The sequence below is a fragment of the Pinus tabuliformis genome, chromosome 8, assembly GCF_031772625.1.
Source record: "Pinus tabuliformis cultivar Carrire ecotype Pingquan chromosome 8, CPIR1, whole genome shotgun sequence".
Lineage (NCBI taxonomy): Eukaryota > Viridiplantae > Streptophyta > Pinopsida > Pinales > Pinaceae > Pinus > Pinus tabuliformis.
In genome coordinates, this window is record NC_142294.1 from 49,439,453 (window position 1) to 49,463,701 (window position 24,249).

At 38.2% G+C, this 24,249-nt stretch overlaps 1 pseudogene; it reads right to left on the reverse strand.

Annotated features, from left to right (window-relative positions):
- Nucleotides 1–23,220: 23,220 nt before the first annotated feature.
- On the reverse strand, nucleotides 23,221–23,850 carry LOC149234082 (26S proteasome non-ATPase regulatory subunit 7 homolog A pseudogene; annotated as a pseudogene).
- Nucleotides 23,851–24,249: the final 399 nt, after the last annotated feature.

The window sequence follows — 24,249 nt, forward strand, 5'->3', positions numbered from 1 at the left end:
ATCGGTCAGTAGATTGCTCATGAAAAGGAGGTAGCTGCAAATTTTCCTTGTTCATTCCATGACCTTGTAGCTGAGTACATGGGAATATTCTTTGTTCAGCAACAGAGGTTGTGTCTAGAGCATGCATCAAGCTTTTAATTTGCATATTATTTATGGTGCATGCCTTATTTAAGTTTTAAATTTCAAGAGCATGAAGGCATAAGGCCCACTACTCTAATGATGGCCTGGCTCCATTGGACAGTTGAACTTACCTAGGTGACTTAAGCTCTGGTGCATAAGTAGGAATGTACATAAATAAGCTCATCAACTGAGAATTTTCTTTTTAGTTGTTAGAATTTTTATTTCTACATTTTTAGATTGGTGAGTGAAGTTACATGGAGATTTTTTTGGTTACAAAGTTCATATGTTTTTGACTCCATGCCCAATGGTGAAGTATACTGATCTGTAGGTTCTCAGCACCTTTCCAGCAAGGCACTGTCCCCACTAGGAGCCAATGTTGTCACTCACTTCTTTACAAGTTATCATTTTCCCAGAATGCAAAACGAATATTGAAGTTGAAGCCATTTCCCAAGCCACAGAAGCTATTAGAGCTTGATCAGACCCTCTCCATTGCATAGTGCTCAGAAAGAGCTTTCCAATGGTATATGGAAGTCCAAGAATGGACTTTTGGATGAGAAGTTAGAACATGTTCAAGTTACCCTTGGAAAGCCCAAAAAACAAAGAGAAAACACCAAAAGACCAAGGCAAATCGCATGTCGTAGGAAAATGAGCTAATCGCAATTGCAAATTGGAGTTTTTCCAAAGTGGCAATAGGGCATATACTGGAATCAGTGATCAGCCAATCGCCAATATTGCAACTCGTCTATCGGTGGGTTCGGGTGGAGTTGTTTATTGCATATCAGAGGTCAGGGCCCCAGGCACAATGAATCCCACATATCGAACTTGTCAAAGCCCCACATCACGCAGTCCCGCAATCCCTTGATATTAGCAATTAGCAGAACAGAGGGGCTACCACTTTAAAATCCCTATGAATTGTCGATTTTGCAATCCAGTGTAAAAGAGCCAAGGTAGGCTGAAAAGTATTAACAAAGGAATTGTATGGAAAAACCAAGGCCGGGCGGACCATTTCTCTCTCTTCCATGTGGCAGCACGGAAGGTCACGCGGCAAGTACAGAGGGCATGTGTCACTCAGATTCAACATTTTTAGGGGTCCTACAGGGGCATTTCCAGGTGACACATGTCACCACTCAAATGGTGACACGTGATAGTGATGATGTCACCCCCCCACAGATTGGTGATTGGAGATCACACAGGTTAAAGCGCTCCTACACCAATGTCTCCAGGCTTGCGATTGAGATACCTCCAGTGGGCCCGACCTCGCAGATCGACGACTGCAGGTTTCAAAGGGAAGTCTTAAGGGCAAGCACTGTAAACCGTCGGGATGTAGGATTTTGCGTTACAAAGGAAACAGGCCCCAAGACACAGGTCTAAAGGTCTCAACGCCCGATGGCTAAACCCCTGGTCATGGCCTCCCGGTCATATAAAGAAAACAACAGTATAAGGGGATAAAATCAAGGGGCTAAGGAACATTGAAACTTGTTGTTTTGCTTGTCTACAAGAGTAAAGGCCCCGATTATAGCAAGGCTTTGAGAGCACGGTACAGGGCAGTAAAGGTGTATGGGTTGGCAGCTAGAGCATTGAATAAGAGTATGGTGCGACGTTGAACCAGTATGGGAGGTTCAAGAAGACTTAATGGCTCAACATGGAGCCTCACTCCTCTACACAGCAAAGTACCGCCGAGACAGGCACTTGTTGTGACCCACTCCCTATTCCACAAAACTAGTCGTTCATGTAGTAAAGGAAAAAATGACATAAAACGGCTCCGCAATAGAGGAACGCATCATAGTAGGGACATGGCTTGATCAAGGGCCTCCACTAGAACAATAGAGGGACACTTCCTCCTTCATCTTTATGTTTTCCTCCTTTCATTCGTTTTGCAATTTCTATTTATTTCCAAGAAAGGGAGAAGATCCCTATTGTAATGTTTTTGGGCAACAATGCCATCACAGGCACAGGCAGCTAGTTTGTCGGATAGCTGGCCCTAGGTTAAGAGATTTTGTAAACTATAATTCCAGCTCCCCCTCTTCTTATAAAAAGGGGGAAGAAATGATTTAACAATGACCAGGGGGGTTGGCTGGTTCTGGAATTTCGCACCCACAAGGTCTGAATTCTGAGAAGCCATTTTAGTTCAATTTGTTTTTAATGGGGGCTTCATTGATATCGTGTTGAATGTATGGAATGGTTATTTGGACCCTTTACGATAAATGGCATTTCACTGTTGATTCCAAGCATAGTTAATGTGCAACATGTTCCTCTCGAAAATCTCATTTCATTTGTGTTTTTCCTCATTTGAAATAGTATAATGAATGCAGTTGGTTCCTATCTAATCTATGGATTTATCTTAGCTGTTGAATAGAAGACAGTACCTGCGTTAGCACAGACCTACATGTCTTATTCACTAGCATTGAAGTACCTATAAAATTATAGATTTACTTGTGTATTTGATTACCCTGTAGGACGTGGGTTAGCCCGGATCTACATTAGCTTTTGGTAGAGAACGATACCCATGTCATGTTTGGTCTGAAACCTTCTTTTGCACCCCATTGTTTCTATCACTCCACCTCCTCCCTCTTCCATATTTCTATTGGAAAATCTTTGCTTAGGATTCTGTGTTGTTTACATCCCTATACATCAAATTCCATATTTCTGCTGGAACATTGCTACTTAGGATTCTGTTTGTTATAGCCCTATGCATCTATTTCCCTCCTTCCTTTCCTCCTCTCAACCATTTCTACAACTTCAGTTTAAGCTATCTCATTGTTGTGTGTCAACCACCAGAAGAAGAGGCCATTTCTCTTTGATATTGCCCCAATATACCCCCAGCATTTGGATCCATGTGTTGGCTTGAAACTACCTCAGTGAAGGCTTATTGAACCAAGCCCATCCTATTACCTTTTTACGTGACAATTGGAGTGCTGAAAACCCCTCACATATTATCTCTTAAGCACTCCTCTCTTTACGATGTCCTAGGAACTGGTCTACAATCAACCCAGAGTCTTTCTCTAGGAGGCTTTCTATCTCACTTGCAGCACTTGCGCTGCTAGTGCGATTTGAATCCTTCCTTTTCTCATATTTTCCCTTATTTTCATAAATAAATGTGACAAAAATGGATTTTTTCCTTTTAATGCCTTTGCCTTAGCCTTTGCCAATTTTCCTTAGCCAAAACACACATCCAGTGATGTGCACTAAGATATCTTTACTCAACATTCAACTTGGAATAAGGGTCCCTTAAAAGTGGTCTTATTTTGCCTTTATTGACTTTTATTACATGAAATTTTTCACCAAGGTTGTTACATTGGTGGACTGACCTGCAACAACAAAAATACAAAGGCACTAATTTTTTCCTTAAAGTAAATAGATAATGGGATGAACCCTAACTAGAATTGGTCGTATGATTCACTCCTTCCTTGGCTTGAATTATCCAATCCATACTCAAAATGTTATTATTAGAACCTGCGCAGTCAGATAACACATGCCAACATCTTGCTGGCGTAGTTATCGGGGAACAGATTAGAATATTTTTCCCTAGGTATGACAAAATTTTACATTTCCTCTGTTAGGTGACCAAGGGAAGTGTGGGTTGAAGATCTCTCACCTTGGTGACTCCACTATTGATTTTATGGTAAACATCCTGGAGAATCCATTGTCCATATCTCTGTTTGATCATCTTGGCTTTCAAGCAACCCCATACTCACTCTGATGCTACAATAGTCGAAAACTTTCCCTACTTTTGAAACTGAAATCACTCATATAGGGAGGTTTTCGAGATGGCCATTCTTGCATTCCTGGCCAACAAATTTTCCCCACTAGATTTTTCTTCTATTGCTGGTTATCCAAATCATGTCCCTTCATTTCATGAATGGTATACCTATTTTCCTAGATTCAATGGGAGCACATAAAGAAGGCATGACCAACACCTCAAAGAATTTCATGAATGCATGGAACAACATGGTATTTTTATTGAAGATGTACAAATGAAGTTGTTCATGTATACATTAGAGGAGGATGCTAGAGTTTGGTTTAAAATGATACCTCCTGGCAACATATCTTCTTTGAAATGTTTTCATACCACATTCTATCAATATTTCAAAATATTTTATCCATAAAATGCTCTATTTGAAGATTGTTGTGCATATTTTAATGATGAAGACATTCCCCTGATTAGTGACACTGCTGAAGAAAATGCTCAACTGGTGATATTATTTATGTACATTCCTACTTATGCACCAGAGCTTAATTCACCTAGGTGAGTTCAACCCTCCAATGGAGTCAGGCCAACATTAGAGTATTGGGCCTTATGCCTTAATGTTGTTGAAATTTAAAAATACAAGCAGGCATGCACCATAAAAAGCCTACAAATTAAAATCTTGATGCATGCTCTAGACACGACCTGTGCTGTTGATCAAAGAATATGCCCATGTACTCAGCTACACGGTTGTGGAATGAACAAGGAAAATTTGCAGCTTCCTCCTTTTTATGAGTAGTCTGCTGACCAATATCCTCTTAGCCAGGGCAGCCACAAACACATTTCAACTCCTCAGCCTTAGATATTTCGAGATAAGCTTGTTGTTGATCATTTGTTACCCATTTGTCGATGGGTCAACCCTCTTGGAAATCTGTAGTAGAATATTCAGTTTCTGAGTTGCAAGAGTCAGAGACGGGAGGGCCTACTGAGACTTCCTAGCAGGTACCTTTTTGCAATAAGTAATCACAAACACTTCTTGGTCCTTCGACTCCAACCTCTTCTTGAAAGTTTTTTTGCTGGGAGCCTTCTCCTCACTTGCTGGTAAACAACTCCTTCTAAAATTCTGTGACCATCTCTTCTTCCTTTGAATAATATGAATCACTAATTGGAGGAGGGTCTTGGTCTTATTCTCCATGTGAAGGGTGTGCATTGTGAACTGGAACCTCTTTGTTGACCTCCTGATCAGCCTCCTTTTCTTATGCAACTTCCCATGACTGAGATTGTGATGGCTCTTCCTTACTTGACTCTCCGTCAGAGTCATATACATAATGAGAAGGAGAAACATTGGGCTTGACTGAATAAGCACAATGAGAATAAATTTTCAACTCGATGATGTTTCCTTCTTCTCTTTCTTTCTCATTGGGAAAAGCTTCTTGATGTGAGTAGGTATCTTCTTGGAATGGATTCTCACACAGATCTTCAGTAGGGTCACTAACCTCGGGAATGTCTTCATCATTAAAATATGCGCAAAAATATTCAAATAGAGCATTCGTTGGATAAAATCTTTTGAAATATTGATAGAATGATGTATGAAAACATTTCAAAGAAGATTTGCTGCCATGAGGTATCGTTTTAAACCAAACTCTAGCATCCTCCTCTAAACAATACATGAAAAATATCATTTGTACATCTTCAACAAAAATACCCTGTTGTTCCATGCATTCATGAAATTCTTTGAGGTGTTGGTCAGGCCTTCTATCTGTGCTCCCATTGAATCTAGGAAAATAGGTATACCATTCATGAAATGAAGGGACATGATTTAGATAACCAGCGATAGAAGAAAAATCTAGTGGGGAAAATTTTCTAGTCAGGAATGCAGGAAGGGCCAGGTCGAAAACTTCCCTATATGACTGATTTCAAATTCAAAAGTAGGGAAAGTTTTTGGCTGCTGAAGCATCAGAGTGAGTATGGCGCTGCTTGAAAGCTAGGATGATAAAACATATATATGGACAATGGAGTCGCCATGATGTTTACCATAAAATTGACAGTGGAATCGCTAAGGTGAGAGATCTTCAACCCGCACTTCTCTTGCTCACCTAACAAAGGAAATGTAAAATTTTGTCATACCCAAGGAAAAATATTCTAATCCGTTCCTCGGAAATGGCGCCAGAAAGATGTTGTGTTGTGTTATCTGATTGTGCAGGTTCTAATAATAACATTTGGAGCTGTGTATGGAGAATTCAAGCCAAGGAAGGAGTGAAGCATATGACGGATTCTAGGTAGGATTTATCCCATTATCTATTTACTTTAAGGAAAAAAATAGTGCCTTTGTATTTTTGTTGTTCTAGGTCAGTCCACCAGTGTAGCAACCCTAGTGAAAATTTCATCTAATAAAAGTCAATAAAGGCAAAATAAGACCATTGTTAAGGGACACTTATTCCAAGCTGAATGTTGGGAAAATATATCTTAGTGGGCATCACTGTATGTGTGTTTTGTCTAATGAAAATAAGCAAAGGCATTTTTGGCACATTTATTTATGAAAATAAAGGAAAATATGAGAAAAGGAAGTTAAAAGGTCAAAGGTTTCATGTGAGGAGGAAATTGAAGGAAACTAATGGAAAATGAAGAAAATAGAGGCCTCATTAATAAAAATTCTTCTGAATATCAGCAGGCAAGATTTTTTCTAACCTTTTGTCAGTTCAAGTTTGGAGCTCTCTCATTATTCTCTCTCTCTTTCTCTCACTCGGTCACTTAGAGTTTTCTTGGAGCACTCTAGCTTTGGATCAAGGAAGGAAAAGCAAGAAAAGGGAAAGGAAGGAAAGCAAGGATCAAGGAAGCAAAATCATGATCAAGCAACTTCGACAGGAATATTTGTAAGTAACCTTTTGCATGTGTGATTTCCTATTTGGTTTGGACATGCATGGATTTGCATGTTGGTGTATGGTTCTCTTGCTATCGGTGGCATGGTTTTTTCGAGTTATGGCAGTGGTTTTCAACCTAGCCTTGACTTTCTCTGGATTCCATGGTATGTTGGGATGTTTATCTCAGTTTTGAGCTTTAGTTTCCCAGATGGATTTCAAAATCTAGGGCAGAGGTGGTCTCAAGGTTCATTCCCAAAGGCATAGGAATCCCTTAACCGGTTTTGGTGGGATACACGGTAAAGTCTGAGGGAGAAGTATCGGTTTAGGGCCTAGTGATCCGGGGTTAGATTGCGGTAAAGCTTGAGAGATAAGGAGATGGAAAATTCCTCAAGGATAGTGATGGATTCTGGATGGCATTCCAACTTTGGTTTGGTTGTGATCAGAGCACCAATTTTGGTGTGATCACGGTTTGGTGAGGATGTAGGTGGTTTAACCTTTGGATTCCCTTGGTTTTTCTTGGATTGGTTGTTGTTACACTAAAATTTGTCACCATGACTATTTGCAGTTAGTATGGCTTCATCAACTGTCATACTATCCTCCTTGGCAAGTCTTATTCCTCTGCTCTCCATGTCAAACTCCAAGAAAGAGAGAAAGTCTTTAAAAATCTATATATCTCTGGGTACGCAGTTTCACTTAGCCTTACCTGCGTGTACGCACCTCAAGTTCACAATACCTGCGTACTTGTACGCTCTGTCTGTAAAGGGGAGGGTGCGTACTCCTGTAAAGGTCAAAAGGCGCAAGTTTCACTCCAAAAAAGTTACTTGTGGTCATTTCTAGAGCATTCTAGAAGCTTGTTTGACGTGTATTGAGCGCCTCCAGATGGTTCATGTATCCCTATGAAAGAGGAACTTATCCCATCAAGAGGGGAGCTATCCCATCCAAAGAGGGGCTTATCCCATTCATGGTGGACCTGATTAACTTCCTCTAGAGCACTATAAATACAGGCATTGGGCCAGAAGGAGGGGAGGTTGAAAGCTTAACATTCCTAAGGGTAGATGCTGCTGGAATTAGGACTCCCTTGTAAAGCTTGAGAGGAGAGATTCCCATCCTTTCCTAGCCTTATTTGAGAGTGGGTGAGTTGATCAAAGTAAAGGAAAACTCTTGTTGGACCCTAGGAGGGACTTGCACAACACCAAGGCTCAGGTTGTAATGGTTCCTTTTGTTACCTTTTAATGCAAATGAACTTATTTTTCTCAACAGATTGTTATTCATGGTTTGTTTCAAATACTCCTTGGTCTATATGATAGATATGTATTGTTTTATGAGTTTATCAGGTGCTATTTAATCTTTTGGCTTGTTAGTGAATGCAGGTTTCGAAGAGAAGGAGGAGCTCATCCGGATCGGCGAGGCTGGACTACTACAAAGCGTTGGACTAAAGGTATGTTAAGATCCCCTGATTACTTGTATTCTCAATGCATGTTTAGAGAAAGGTAGTGTTTATTTTTTTTGTTTGTCACTAGAAAGCTTTTGCTTCTAGGGAGGTCGGTTGTGTCCGCACTATCGACTCTTTCCGCATGACAGTTGTTATATGAGATCCCACATTCAATCTTGGAATATGGCACGGGGGTGACTTGTTGAAACAGAGATTTGGTTTAGCCATGTCTATGGTCGGGTGGTACGTGGAAGTCCTGAACTTGGTCGGATTTTCCTATGATTGATAAAGATAAGTTCTCTTACTTTTGTACTTGTTTATATGTGGATTTAATGGCTTTCATATCTTTGATATTTATATCGTTTAATGTTGGTTATAAGCATGGTTATGTGACTAGTTCATGTCATGGTTATTTCATGTATATACTTATAATTGTTAAATGGATGGATGCAAGACCTATTTGATGATATAATAGTCCAATGGGGAAGGAGGTGATCCTTCTGGTTATGTTTCATAATTTATTTCAATCATTTATGCTCTATCTTGTATGCTAGACCTGCGGGTTTCATTGATGCCAATTGTTTGGCAGAATGTCAGTCCCAATTGGGGATGCTCAGGCCTAGTCCTGAGGTTGATTTTTGACTTATCATCATTGTTATCATGTATTTGATGGATTTTGAAGGTTGTAGCAAGTTTTTGGCAGAGGCCACAATTCTGGGTGAGAAAAGTGGCTCAAATCTTAGGGTCACTGGCACAAGTCTGCTGCGAAAAGTGCACATTCGCTAGCAGAGAGGCCTATGAGAGAGACTTTGAGTTGCTAGTCATTGTCGTGCCTATAGCATGAGAAATACTTTTGGTTAAGAGGCTTAAAACATAAGTGGGACCGAGGGACAAGATATCTGAGTGGCTGACATGTCTCCTCGGGGTGTAATTGCTAATGTGGATGGGTTTGTTCGATAAGTTTCATCGATTTCATTTCCTTAAGGTCACCAAGGAGATTGAATTCCTTATAGTAACCTCTTTCATCACATGTTTACCCATCTAGTTGGCTGCTTGGGTAGACCTAGGAGGAGGGGGTGTTAAAGATTGGTATCAGAGCGTGATTGCGCTCTCCTTGGGTGAAGGTTCTTGGTCATGCATGCATGTCAATTGCGTGCGTGTCTCTTACACTAGCATTTCATGTTCTTTTTTCATTGCATCATGTTAATCATGATTGTAATAAGGTTGTCATGTGGAACTTGATGTGATTTTGTGGGATGCATCGTCTGAATTTTATGACTGGTTTCATATGGTTATATGTCTCCTACATGTTGATTATATGGCACTTGACTACATCCTTGTATGTCAGGGGAATTCTTGAATGTTTTGATTACATGTATCAGTCTTGTAAGTTGATTACCATAATTGATCAGTTATGTTCGACTACATGCGTTCATATGTATGTGTAGTTGATTAGGAATTGTTTATGCATGTTGATAGTTGCATGTGGCAATGTGTGCAATGGAGTAATGGTTGTTGTCATGCATGAGGTCACCACATGCATTGTTGATATGGCCTTGCATTGATGACTAGACCTTGTCTAGAATGGTATTTATGTGTTGATACACTTATTTGAGATATGTTTATATGCTGCTCGGTTATGTTATACGTGTATCATGTTGATTTGGTGATCTTTTAGACAAGGTATCCTCTATGAATTATGTTAAGGTATGTTGGTTTATTGTGATTTGGTTTAGCTGACATAATATGCCTTGTAGGAAAGAGATCAGATGACTAGCAAGGTGGTATACTACATAGAATATCCCTATGCATCAAATGGGTAGCGTGGTGTGGGGCACGCTTCTGACTTGGTAGACACATTGAGAAGCTTGAAGGAGGAAATAAGGAGTTGAAAAGAAGACAATGAAAAAATCATGCTGACACAAGAGAAACAAGCAGAGGTGAATGCAATACTACTTTAGAGTTTCTCAGATTTGCAGTGACAGGGACCACTTCGAATCAACAATGGAGATGAGGACAGAACTAATGGGGCATATGGCAGTAGGTCTGCTAGTAGACACAATTTGGATAGATTTGACACGATCAGAGATGGCAGATTGTTGGACACTCTGGATAGGAGAGGTGATTGACACATGTACTATTCCAGTTCTGGTTCTAATAGACATCATCATCATCATCATCCGTACACGAGGAGTGATAAGGGATAGTTTCTGGATGAGTTTAAGAAGGCAACGCCACCTACCTTTGATGGAGAGATGAAGAAATCATAGGATGCAGAAGCATAGTTCCTTGGTATGAATAAATTCTTTCGATTGCATGATTATTTAGAAAACATGAAATCAAAGATAGCCACTTTCATTCTCAAAGGTAAATCAGATATTTGGTGGGAATATGTGAAGAATGTCAAAGATATAAATGAGGATTATTTGACTTGTGAATTTGAAAGGCTCTTCAAGAAAAATTACTTGTTAGAGAAGTACTATGATGATAGAGCTAAGGAGTTTTATGAGTTGTGGATGGGTTCTATGATAGATGATGAGCATATTAGCATATTTTTAGATTTGTTGAGATATGTGCCTTACCTCCGGGAGGAGAAGGTCAAGATTGAGAGATTCATCAGTGGATTTCCAGTTTCATACAAAGACTAGATTGAGTTCGATGAGCCTAGATCGTTGGAGGAGACCATCCAAAAGTTGAAACATTTTTATGAGAAGTCGAAGCGCAAAGTTGAGCCCAAGCATGACGTGAAAAGAAATGAGAAAGCTAAAGGAAAATGGCCACCAAAGAGAGGAATACATCAAGATTCAAGTGACAAGTAAAATGTACTTCTGTACAAGAGATTCAATATAGTTGAGAAGGGATGTGGAGAGCAGCTAGCTAGAGGCGGTGGTAGGGAACCATTGCAGTGTTGGATATGTGGTAAGGATCATTGTAAGAGGTATTTTCCGTAGTATCAGAGTGGTGGTATACCCTAGATCTACAGTGCTCAGGAGGCACATATAGTTGGTGATGTTGGTCATAGCCTTCCTTAGATCTATGTAGTTGTGGACAAGAGGCAGGTGGATAATCAGGCATCGATCGTTGAGATGGATGGTAAGATTTGTGATCAAGTTCTTTCTATTTTGATTGATCCTAAATCTAACTATAGTTATATTAATCCTGACCTCGTGGATAACTATGGTTTGAGAAAAGAAGTGCATGAAGAATCTTGGTTGGTACAGTTGGTTATATGTACAAAGAAGTGAGTTCACCATTGGGTAAGATCTTGTGCATTTGAGTTAAATGGTATGCCTACAATAGCACATTTGAATGTATTTCCATTGGGTTCGTATAGTATGCTTTTGGGTATGGATTGGATATACCGTCACCTAACCAAAGTGAATTACTTCAACAAGGCCATTGAGTGTGTGGATGATAGTGGGGAAAAGAGGACTTTGCAAGGGAAGAAGAAGCCTACATCAGTGAGGATCGTTACTGCTATGCAGGCTAAGCGTAGTTGCAAAAAAAAAATTGTGATTTTTGCAGTAAACATTTCTAGTGATAATTGTAAGGAGGTTGAGGATGCATATGTGTTAAGCAGATACCTAGTTTTGCATCAGTTTCAGGATGTATTTTATGAGGACATTATAGAGTTGCCACCCCGTAGGGAGGTAGACCTTTCTATTGAGTTGGTGCCAGGGGCAGCCCCAACATCAAAAGCCCCTTATAGGATGAGCACACCTGAGTTGGTTGAGTTAAAGTTGCAGCTGAAGGAAATGTTGAAAAAGGGATACATTAGGTCGATTGTATCGCCTTAGGATGCACTAGTGCTGTTCGTGAAGAAGAAAGATGGTACTCTTAGATTGTTCATTGACTACATGCAGTTGAACAAGTAATGATCAAGAACATGTACCGTTTTCCGAATATTGATTATTTTTTTGATCAGTTGAAGGGATCTAAGATTGACTTGATATTGGGATACCATCAAGTACACATCAAGGAAGAGGATATCTTTAAGAGTCTACGTTCAGGACTAGGTATGGGAATTATGATTTTGTTGTTGTTCCATTCGGTTTGACTAATTCTCTACCTACATTTATGTGCTTGATGAATACTTCATTGCATCCTTATCTGGACAGGTTTGTTATTGTATTCATTGATGACATACTAGTATATTCTAAGAATGAGAAAGAACATGCTAATCATTTAGAAGCAATGTTGAGGCTACTAAGAGAGCATTAGTTGTATGCTAAAATTATCAAGTGAATCTTATTTCATATGGAGGAACATTATTTGGGGCATGTTGTCTCCAAGGATGGCATAGCAGTACTGGATCCAGAAAAGGTAAGGACTATTATGGAGTGGGCAGCCCCTAAAAATGTGGATGAGGTGAGATCATTTATGGGATTGGCAAACTACTACAGAAGGTTCATTAAGAAATTCTCACGCATTGCATATCCTATCACATCATTACAGTGGAAAGGTAAGAAGTTCAAATGGACAGAAGAATATGAGGCTAGTTTTGAGCAGCTTAAGTAGTTGTTGACACGTGCATCAATGCTAAATATTATGGATCCAGAAAAGGAGTTTGTGGTGTGTATAGATGCTTGCAAGAGAGGACTTGATGGAGTTCTCATGCAAGGAGGGCAAGTAGTGTGTTGTGAGTCACAAAAATTAAATGAGCATGAGAAGAACTATCTAACGCATGATCCTGAGCTAGAAATGATTATACATTCATTGAAGATGTGGAGGAACTATCTTCTTGGTAGGAGGTTTACATTGATGAGCGATCACAGTGGGTTGAGATATTTGTTTGATCAACCAAATCTGAATGCCAAGCAAGCTAGATGGTTGGCTACCATTAGTGAGTTCAACTTCAAGATTCAATACATCAAAGGGAAGGAAAACCGGGTTGCATATGCTCTTAGCAGGAAGGTACAAGTAAATCATATAACATCTATGAGCTCTTGTGGGACAGAGTTACAGGATAGGATCTTGTAGGTAGGACAACGAGATGAAAAATATATGGATATTATGCATAGATTATAGTAGAGAATAGGTACAGGTATAGGTACACGTACAGGTATAGGTACAGGTGATCAAGATGCAGAATATCATCTCATGACAGATGATTTGGTGAGATTTAGAGACAAGATCTATGTGTCGAATTGTAGTGATCTCAAGAATCTTATCTTGAGGGAGTTTCTTGCCAATCCATACTTGAGTCATCCAGGATTTCAAAAGAACTTTACAACAGTGAAGAGGTTCTACTATTTTCCGAATCTAGAGAAGGAAGTGAAAGAGTTAGTGGCTAGATGTTTAGATTATTAGCAAGTCAAGGCGGAATGTAAGCATCCAGGTGGTTTACTATAGCCTATAGCGATTCCGAAATGGAAATGGGAGGTCATTTCCATGGATTTCATCATAGGTCTTCCGAGGACAGTAAAGCAGCATGACTCTATTATGGTCATGGTTGAAAGATTGAGAAAGGTAGCTCACTTCATTCTAGTAAGGACTACATAATTAGCTAGTGAGGTACCACATGTGTTCATCAGAGAGATAGTGATATTGCATGATGTTCCAAAGAATATTGTGTCAGACAGGGATGCAAATTTCAATTCCAAGTTTTGGAAGGACCTATTTGCAAGCTTGGGTATAGAGTTAGCCTTCAGCACAGCTTATCATCCGCAGACAAATGGACAGACAGAGAGCGTCAACAGGGTCTTGGAGGATATGTTGAGGATGCACGTGATGCACCAGTAGAAGAAATGGGAGGAGTATCTTCCATTGGTTGAGTTTGCATATAGCAATGGCTATCAAGAGTCATTAAGGATGAGTCCTTTTGAGGCATTGTATGGACGGATTTGTAACACTCCCATCAGCTAGAGTTATCCAGTGAACAAGGTACTTATTAGACTAGACATGTTGGCAAACATGGCACAGGAAATGCAGGTTATAAAGAAGAATCTAAAGGCAGCACAGGATAGACATAAGATTTATGCAGATCATCACAGGGTGTTCAAGGAGTTTCAAATTGGGGAGCATTTGTATTTGCACATCAAGCCCAAGAAAATCTCATTTAGGATTAGTTCATGTGCCAAGTTGGTACAACGGTATTGTGAGCCTTTTGATATCCTTGAGAGGATTGGACCAGTGGAATTTCAACTTGCACTACCTCCAATAGTGAAAGTCCATGATTGTTTCCATATTTCATTCGTTAATAAGTATATAAAGGATGTTGATCATGTTATTGATTGGTCTATATTGCAGGTGGAGCAAGAATAAGAGTTCCAGTCGGAGCCTCAATGCATATTGCAACGGAAACATCTCATGCTCATGAATAGAGCCATAGAGAAAGTTAAAGTGCAGTGGAAGCACTTTGGGCCTGAAGAAGATACACGGGAGATGGCGGATCAGATGCAGGCCCTGTATTCTTCATTGTTTTCCAGTTGAGGCAAAGTAGTTTTGGTTTTATGTCGGTATATGTTTCGCATATGTTTTGCTAATGTTTTAGTATATGTATGTATATGTATATGTATATGTATATGGATGTAAATACCTCCATGAGCTAAGTTATAAAGCTACAATAAGTGGTATGGGTGTCATATTATTATGGTTGTTATATTGTCATGTTGTCATGATGTTTTTCTTTTGAGCAGGTATTTCATTGTAAATACTTCAACAAGCGAAGTTATAAAGCTCCATGGGTAGTATGTTTTATTTTCAGTTGTTTTGCTAAGGTCATCATTTGGTTTAACATCGAGGACGGTGTTCCCCAAGGGGGAGGTTTCTGTAACAACCCTGGTGAAAATTTTGTGTAATAAAAGTTAATTAAGGCAAAATAAGACCACAGTTAAGGGACAATTATTCCAAGTTGAATGTTGGGCAAAGATATCTTAATGGGTATCACTGGATGTGTGTTTTGGCTAGGAAAATTGGCAAAGACATTAAAAGGAAAAAAGGTATTTTTGGCACATTTATTTATTAAAATAAAGCAAAATAGGAGAAAAGGAAGGTAAAAGGTCACATGTTGCATGTGAGGAGGAAATTGAAGGAAAATAATGGAAAATGAAGAAAATAGAGGCCTCATTAATAAAAAGGCTTCTGAACATCAGTAGGTGAGATTTTTACTAACCTTTCTCTCATTATTCTATCTCCCTTTCTCTCACTCTTGGTCACTTGGAGTTTTCTTGGAGCACTCTAGCTTTGGATCAAGGAAGAAAAAACAAGCAAAGGGAAAGGAAGAAAGCAAGGATCAAGGAAGGAAAGTCATGATCAAGCAACTTCAGCATGAATATTTGTAGGTAACCTTTTGTATGTGTGATTTCCTAGCTTGTTTGGACATGCATGGCTTTCCATGTTGGTGTATGGTTCTCTTGCTATCGGTGGCATGGTTTTGTCGGGTTATGACATTGGTTTTTAACCTAGCCTTTCCTTTCTTCGTATGCCATTGTATATTGGGATGTTTATCTCAGTTTTGAGCTTTAGTTTTCTAGATGGATTTCAGAATCCAGAGCGAAGGTGGTCTGAAGGTTCATTCCCAAAGGCCTAGGAATCCCTTAACCGGTTTTGGTGGGATACACGATAAAGCGTAAGGGAGAAGTCTCGGTTTAAGGCCTAGTGATCTAGGTTTGGATTGTGGTAAAGCTTGAGAGACTGGTCTCGGCTTAGGGCCCAATGATCCTAGATTGGATTGCGGTAAAGCATGAGAGACAAGGAGACAGAAAATTCCTCAGGGGTAGTGATGGATTCTGGATGGCATTCCAAGTTCGGTTTGGTTGTGATTAGAGCACCGGTTTGTGATCACGGTTTGGTGAGGATGTAGGTGGTTTAACCTATGGATTCCCTTGGTTGTTCTATGAGATCCCACATTCATGCTTAGAATATGGCAAGGGGGTGACTAGCGGAAAGAGAGTTTTGGTTCAACCATGTCTATGATCAGGTGGTATGTGTAAGTCCCGAACCTGGTCGGATTTGCCTATGATTAATAAAAGCTAAGTTCTCTTACTTTTGTACCTTTTTATATGTAGATTTAATGGTTGTCATATCCTAGATATTTATATTGTTTAATGTTGGTTATAAGTATGGTTATGTGATTGGTTCATGTCATGGTTATTTCATGTATTCACTTATAATTGTTAAATGGATTGATGCAAGACCTATTTGATGATATAATAGTCCAATGGAGAAGGATGCGATCCTTCTGGTTATGTTTCATAAGTTCTTTCAATCACTTATGCTCTGTCTTGTATCCTAGACCTGTAGGTTGCATTAATGCCAAGTGTTTAGAAGAATGTCAGTCACGGTTGGGGATGCTCAAGCCTAGTCTTGAGGTTGATTTTTGATTTATTAGCATTGTTATCATGTCTTCTATGGAATTTGAAGGTTTTAACAAGTTCAGGGAAGAGGCTGGGATTTTGGGTTAGAAAAGTGGCTCAAATCTCGGATTCGATAGCACAAGTCTGTTGAGAAAAGTCCACAGTCACTAGCACGATGGCCTATGAGAGTGACTTTGAGTTTCATGTCACTGTCTTGCCTATAGCATGAGAGCAACTTTGGATTAATATGCTTAAAACATCAGTGGGACCCAGAGACAGGATGTCTCAGTGGCTGACATGTCTAATTGCTGACGTGGATGGGTTTGTTTGAGAAGTTTTGTCGATTCCATTTCCTTAAGGTCACCGAGGAGATTGAATCCCTTATAGTAACCTCTCTCATCACATGTTTTCTCGGATAGTTGGTTGCTTGGGTGGACCTCGGAGGAGGGTGTGTTACAACTAGGCCTAGGGAAGATATGTTTGTCTGTAGTCATAGATTTTGCATAACATCTATGAAAATGATTATGAATACCTAAGAGGGAGTGTTAAATTTGTAATTATGGGTTGTATTCATAATGTACTTTTGGTCACTTTATTTAAATATTTTTATCATTGTAAATTGTATTTATCAATGCTTGATTAAAAGGGAAATTTGTTTGGAGTCAAAGTCCCATTTCAAATTTTAAAAGCTGTAAATTTTAATTTTTGAAATGAATTTTTTGTCTCCAAAATCAAGTCCTCGTTTGAGACATTCACATTCCTCTCTTAAGATTGTTTTTGGGCAAGTGAGTGAAGGAAAATAAGGACAAAGAAGGATGAAGAAGAAGGAAATTTTTTCTCTCTCCTCTCTCTCTCTAGAAATTTGCACGTGTGAATGAATCTCTCTCTCTCTCTCTGATCCACATTTTCTGAGGCAACTATTGCAGGGGGTCAAAATTTTCTGGGTTACTAGGACAACTGTTGCAAGGCCGAAATTCTGGAAGTGAAGGATCAAGAGAAAAGTGTAGAATCAATTTGGGTGACTTGACTTGGAGAAGAAGACAAAATTTGACCATAGGTATAAGTGTATCTCTCATTAAACAAGAATAATTTCTCTACTAAAAAGGTTGTTGGGCTTTTCCCCGTTGTGAGTTTTCTCAGGGTAAATCTCGTCTCTCTTTTGTGCGTTGTGATCTCTATTATTCTTCTGTTCTTTATTGTTGAATTTATGAAGTATAATTGTTGAATAATATATTGGAATAAGTTAAATGAATATCTACATCAAAAGTAATTATTGAAAATTTAGTAATATTGTGCTAACCATAACTTCACTAGAAAATCAACAAGGGAAAAGGACTAGTTTGGTGATTTTGTGTCCAAAAACATCCAAATCTTATTTGAGGCATCAAACAATGATTTTGATGTCAAAAATTTGTAATCATAGTTTCTAGCACCTCTATGCTATTATAGACATTGAAATCTTTCCAATAATGCAAAAATAACCTCAATCAAAGTTTGTATGTAGAAGTTATGCTTCCCATAAGTTGACCAACCTTGTTGACCACCATGATATCGAGTGGATGTCATGTCAACCCCCTTGAAGCACACATGTGGGTCAGGGATAGTAACGTGTGGAATTAAATATGGTTTTATGTGGTCCAAATCCTTAACATTGATTAAGGGTTAAGCATGAAAAACCTTAACCCTAACCCTGGAGGGCTACAACTTATGTTAAACTAAATTTTGGGCTACTAGGAAAGGAGGGGGTCTCATTATTTTGGTATTGTTATTGTTCTATGGTTGAGTTGAACATCTATAAGTGGATATTGAAGCATAATAAAAGAGGAATAATATTTTTTAGCATGCATTTAGACCATGGTGTCCATTGTAAGTCCTTAACAAGTGCTCATTTATTTGTGCTTGCATTAAGAAAAAGGAGAAAATCACAGGCCTCACCTTCTAGTAGGGTTTCCCCATATTCGATTTCCTAGGAAATTTTCGTGTTCATATGTCTGGATCATGTGATCATTTTCTTGTTATATGTTTAAGTGTTTTAAATACTTTTTAGTTCCATGCTAGTAATAATAAATCTAGGATCTAAACTAATAAAGAGCATGATAAAATATTTCAAATAATTTTAAGCTCTATTGTGATTAATTTTTTTAGTGGAATATCCACAATAATAGACAAATCATATTAGTATTAAAGCAATTTTCTTTGTGGTTTTGAAGGAAGTTGAAAGATCCAAATACTAAGTTAAAAAGGAAATTTCAGAACCATGGCCATGGTGGAGTCTAGTGGTAACAAACCTTGGGATGAGGCAAAGGATATATTTTCAAAGATAGAAGAACATATTTCTAATAGCTCTTGTAACATGGGCCTCCTCAAGGAAATACTAGAGAACAAGTTTGGATCTTTTTTGGAGGTTTTTAGTACCAACTTAGAAGTTGGATTAGATGAAAAAATCAAGAAATAAAGAAAACCTAGAAAAGATGTTGAAAATAGTGTTACAAAAAGAGAAACCAAGTTCTAGCATCACTAGTTCTACAAAATATCTATTTAAAATGGAAGGGAGAACAAACATAAAACCCTACCAAGGAGATATTGTCATTTTAAGTTGAATAAATTGTTGTAATTGTTACAAGTTATTCAACATACGAGAAGATCCAAATATTTCATTTTTCCCTATTGAAATTAGAGGGACATGCCCTAACCTAATGAGAAAGCCACATGTAAACACTTTATTTAGAATATGATCTCTCAAAAAATAAGTGAGAGGTGTTTAAGACTCTCATCAAGTCACAATTCTACCATATTAGGTATGTAGAGGACCAATGGATCCATTGGCATCACTTTAAGTAGAGGCAAAGGTAGAGTATGTAAGAGTACGACATCGAATTCAGAGAATGGTGATTATGTTGGGTATGTCTCTCAAGAACCAATATGTATACATAAGTATATAAAGGGTTTACATTTATGGAAGCATGTGATGCTCCTTAAACATAAGATAGTTGATGAGGCATGTGTGCAATTACAATGCTTAAATAATCCAGGCAATAAAAAAGGACAACCATGTGGTTTCAAACAAAAAAAGCCCACCAAAATTATTCCAAGGAAGAATTGTGCATTAGTACAAGGATCCAAAAAACTATTGTAATATCAATGGTCACATCAAAGATAAATGTCAAAAGTTACAAAAGTTGAAACCAAAAAACTGTAAAAAGTATGCCTAGAAGAAGATCAAGCTAGCCATGGATTTAAGCAACCATATAGAGGGTTACTTGAATATAGGTGATAATATTTTATATACTAAATTGTAGATGAACTTTAGTAACCTTGATCACAAGGAATAAAAAAGAGATGATTAAACCCTTCCATATTAAGATGTTGAACTTAACTCAATTGCAAGTTCCAAAATATTTTGGAAATTTGATGGACGTGAGCGATTTAAATAATTGACTTCACTCAAGTTTCTTAGACTTTAGAAATATTCTAGAATATGCACTCAATATAAGGATGGCTTGTTGGAGCAGTGTTTTGGGGTAACAAGTGTTGGGGATTTGCGCAGAGGAGTACCGCGTAGGAAGGCCAACGGAGGGAGAGTGCGCGGAAATTGGAAGATTCAGGAATTTCATTGGGCTAATTTTGTATGTACTAGCCCATAGTAATGTTTAATACCCCATAGTATTAATTATACTACAAAGGGGTTTTTCGTCAGATTGGGTCCAAATGTAAATCTATACATAGATTAAGGCCAAGATTTGGTCCTTAATCTATGTATAGATTTACATTTGGACCCAAAATAAAATACATAGAATAAGCCAAAATAAAATACATAGAATAAGCAAAAATAAATAGATTGGGTCTATGTATTTTGGCTTATTAAGGACCACTCAATCAATTATTGACTCCACAATTAATAAGCTCATTAGCTTCCCCTATGAAGATAATATTTATTTACTGTATGGTATTGATCATTCTTCATATACTCCTACTTCAATGGTTGTTAGTTCTATGGTGAACCCAATTTTCCAAAACCCTACCCTTTGTTCTACGGGTGTAGAAAAATTGAATCTATTCTCATCCTACTTCCATAGTGACCCCTTGGTTAGGCCCCCTATTTTGGATGTCGCTCCTTCCCCGTAGACATCCTGAGTAAATTACTAGGGATTCTTCGAAATATGTCTCTGCATCTTCAGAGCCCTCTCTCATCTCCTCTCTTAATGTAGTTTTCATCCCCTCTTTTCGTTCTTCTCAGGCATCCCTTTCTCCCATAGATACACCATTTCCCACCTTTCAGAATGTCATTGTTCAAAAGAAAAAGTATTCTAAGCTTCTTTTAGATTGTGCAAATTTTCTTCAGGGAGACCATCTTACCAATATTCCTATCTCCTTGGAGCCTATAAGGGCCCTTAGAGTACATATTCCTTCCTCCAAGGGTTTCCATGATTATTATGTCTATGAATTTAGAGGAGTCGAGGGCCCTCCCAAAGTTCGCTCCCTCTGCAAACTTGTTATTGTTCATCATCCTTCCATCATTTTGTTCCAATAAGCTATGGCTTCTACTTCAAAATCCAGAGACACCCTATTGAAAATTTTCCTCAATTGGTTTATCTGTGGAGTGGATGTTGATGGGCATTCAAGTGGCCTTGATGTTATAAGGAATCTTAAAGATGTCACTCTAAAGCCTTTTCACTCGCTGGCTAAGATTATTATGGTTGATTTATTCAAGGGCCTTGATGGATAGGTTGTCCTGGTTAATTGTTATGGCCCTTTCTAGGATCGCGAAAATTTATGGAACATGCTATATTGTAGTATTATGCTCTGCCTGAAAACTATTATTCTTGTAAGGGAAATTAATTTTACTTCATCTATTAATGAGAGCCGGGGACAATAGACATGTACCGACCCTTTCACATAGGTGATCTCCTAGGTTATCATGAACTCCAATCTTGTAGACCCCTGCCTCATTCCTCTGGGTGCAACCTAGAGAAATGGCATAACTGGTGTTGATGGGGTTGCAAAAAGGTTGGAAAGGTTTCTCATTGTTGAATCTTATATTGATCCTGGAACTGTCTAGAAGTTATTTCAAACCATGTTCCTATTTTCCTCCAACTTGACTTCAATGGTTTTGGTCGTGTTGTAGGGAAAAACCAACAACCCCCATTTTTTATTTATTTACTTCAATTACTTCAAATAATGGGGACCGTTTCCATAAATTTTTCGCTAAATCACGTTTTAATATTTTCTTTTGGTTAAGTGTCCTACAACTTTATCATTTTTTTTCATTTTCATCAGATTTATATTTTGATTACTTCATTAAGTTCAACTTTTTGCTATCTTTCCGTCGGCACTCGTTCCATCTTATTTGGTTATATGGTTTGCAAATGGTGCTCGTCCGAAGTTCGATAATTTTTACCTCGTGGGTTAAAAAAATGTAGAAAATGTATATTATTTTATTTGATTTGTAAATAAATTATTAATTGATTGTAAATATGATTCCCTAGTTAATTTTTACTATTTTTTTCATTTTTCACTAATGGTCTGACAAAATCACCCAGCCAAATTGTAGAATAATTAAAATAATATGCTTTTGGGATCTCGATAATTTATTCCAATTTATAATTTTAAAAGAAATTACAAAACCCGAAATCTCAAAATTGCAAAGTGACTATAGTTCATTTTGTAGGATTTTTAATTACCAAAGTGGGCCCCACTTCACCTCACCTCTTCCTTTGTTCTTTTTCAAAAACTCCTAATGGAGGAAGTCCCAACAAAAATATCTCCGATAAAATTTTCCCGATATTTTAAAAAATCGCCAATATAAATGTCTCGATATTGGGATATCAGATATAGGCGTTTTCATTTGGTGCACATTTAAAAACTTTCGATCTTCAAAATAAAATATATCGTCACTATTGGTTTTAACCTAAGGTTACCTCTGCCATTTAATTCATACCTCCCTCTTCGTTTTAAATCCTCCGCCTCGGCAACAATTTTGACACTTCAACTTTGGAAGCTCATAAGTTGAGTTTTACTTGGCTAAATGAGGCCCAGGACCGCTTGTTGGATAGATAAAATCATGGAGAATATTTATGAAGTGGTTTCCTAATCATATTTGATCATTTAATACGTTTAAAATTTAGTAGAAAATCAAGCTCCAAATTGTTAAACAAAATTGATTTTGTGAGTTTAATTTTTTGTACTTTCATTTGCTCATAACCTATGTTGAAGACAGATCCATTCGACTATGTTCTCCACGTCCAATTACATCTTTACAGGGACCAATGAAAAACTCATATTTCCTTTAATTTATTTATTTAACTAAGTTTTGATTGGAGATATTTTGTGTTCCAAATTCGGTATTTTGATTTTAATTTGTATTTTAATTGAATTTTAATTGGGTTTGATAGGAAAACAATTGAAGAGATGAGGAAAAGAAGATTTCAATCAATGAAATTTCTTCAGCAATAGAAGAAAAGGAATTTGTACAAATGAAAATTGTTGGAGCATAATTACTATTCAATAGCTCACCTATTTGGAATTCATCTTTGTAAATTATAAATGGTGGTTTGTAGAATGTGCAAAGGGCTTCTCCCTTCTATAATTTTGTGATCCCTAAAACACTATTGTAATAGGGATTTCATGTTGTAGGTAGAGAGGATTAATGATGGTGATGAGTTTTCGAGGCGAACCAAAATCCCATTTGACCAACAAATTTGCTCTTGAGGCCTGTGGGTTATGGGCCCACAGAGCCTATCTGAAACTTCTCACGGTCTTCTCAACATGATTGCGCAACACTTCCCACTGATCCAACCATAATGAAAGACATCTTTCACCAGGCAGCTACTTCCCAATTGCGACAAAACCTGTAAGTTGTTCATCATCATCATCATCAGAACAACCGGGGTTTTCTTCCAAAACTACCACGCCTGTTTCCTCAACTTCATGAGCACAAATTTCAGAAGGCACATGCACAAATACCTTCTAGCTTTTCTGAGTTGCATTCTCTTTAACTTCCTCCACAGCATAGTACGCTTTGGTAGGAATCCCCAACTCCTTCAGTTGGACATGAATAATGACAAGCACAGGATTGGCACATAGTCATGGAACAACTCATGCACATCCAAGTCATTTTCCCGAAGTTTTGGACTAGTGCTATACCATCCTACCACATGCTCCTTTGCATTAATCCGCTTGAACATTTCAAACATAGATTCATGATAGTTGTGATCCAAAAACCAGATGCTTGGATCCTTTTCATCTTCTTCAAAAGGCACTACATAGTTGTTAGTTACATCTACGACCCCGCGGAAGCTGGTTCCTACCAACGCGCTAATAACTTGTTTCCTTGTGTCTCTCGCTACTCTGTTGTAGTTGTCCACGATGCTGAGCAACACCAAAGGATGCACTATCACTTTCTCTATTGCCCTCACTGATATCTACTGCGTCTTTATCACATCCATCTTTCCTCTCCTCTGCCTTTTGTTTGAGCTGAGTTGTTGCTTCAGCTTGCGAGTAACCTTTGGTGGGGAGGCAAAGAGGCACTAGGATCTGATCCCCTAGTCTCCACCTTCTGCCTGAATACAACCCTCCTTTCTCATCAAAAACAAACCTAAAATCATACACACCAACATGCCTATTCTGTGGCATTCATATTTTCATTTTCAGCTGAAAAGAAAATCGGAAAACGATTCAAACAAAAACACACAAAGACACAAATTCACAAAGAGGGATTTTCATTATTTACAAACTCAGATTACAGTTTTAAGGCATCTCAGCCTTAATCAATAATTTCTCCAACAACTACATTTTTTCCCTCTCACACGCACAAGTTTTTCCTCTTTCTTCTCTCTTTCTTTCTTGATTCCTTAA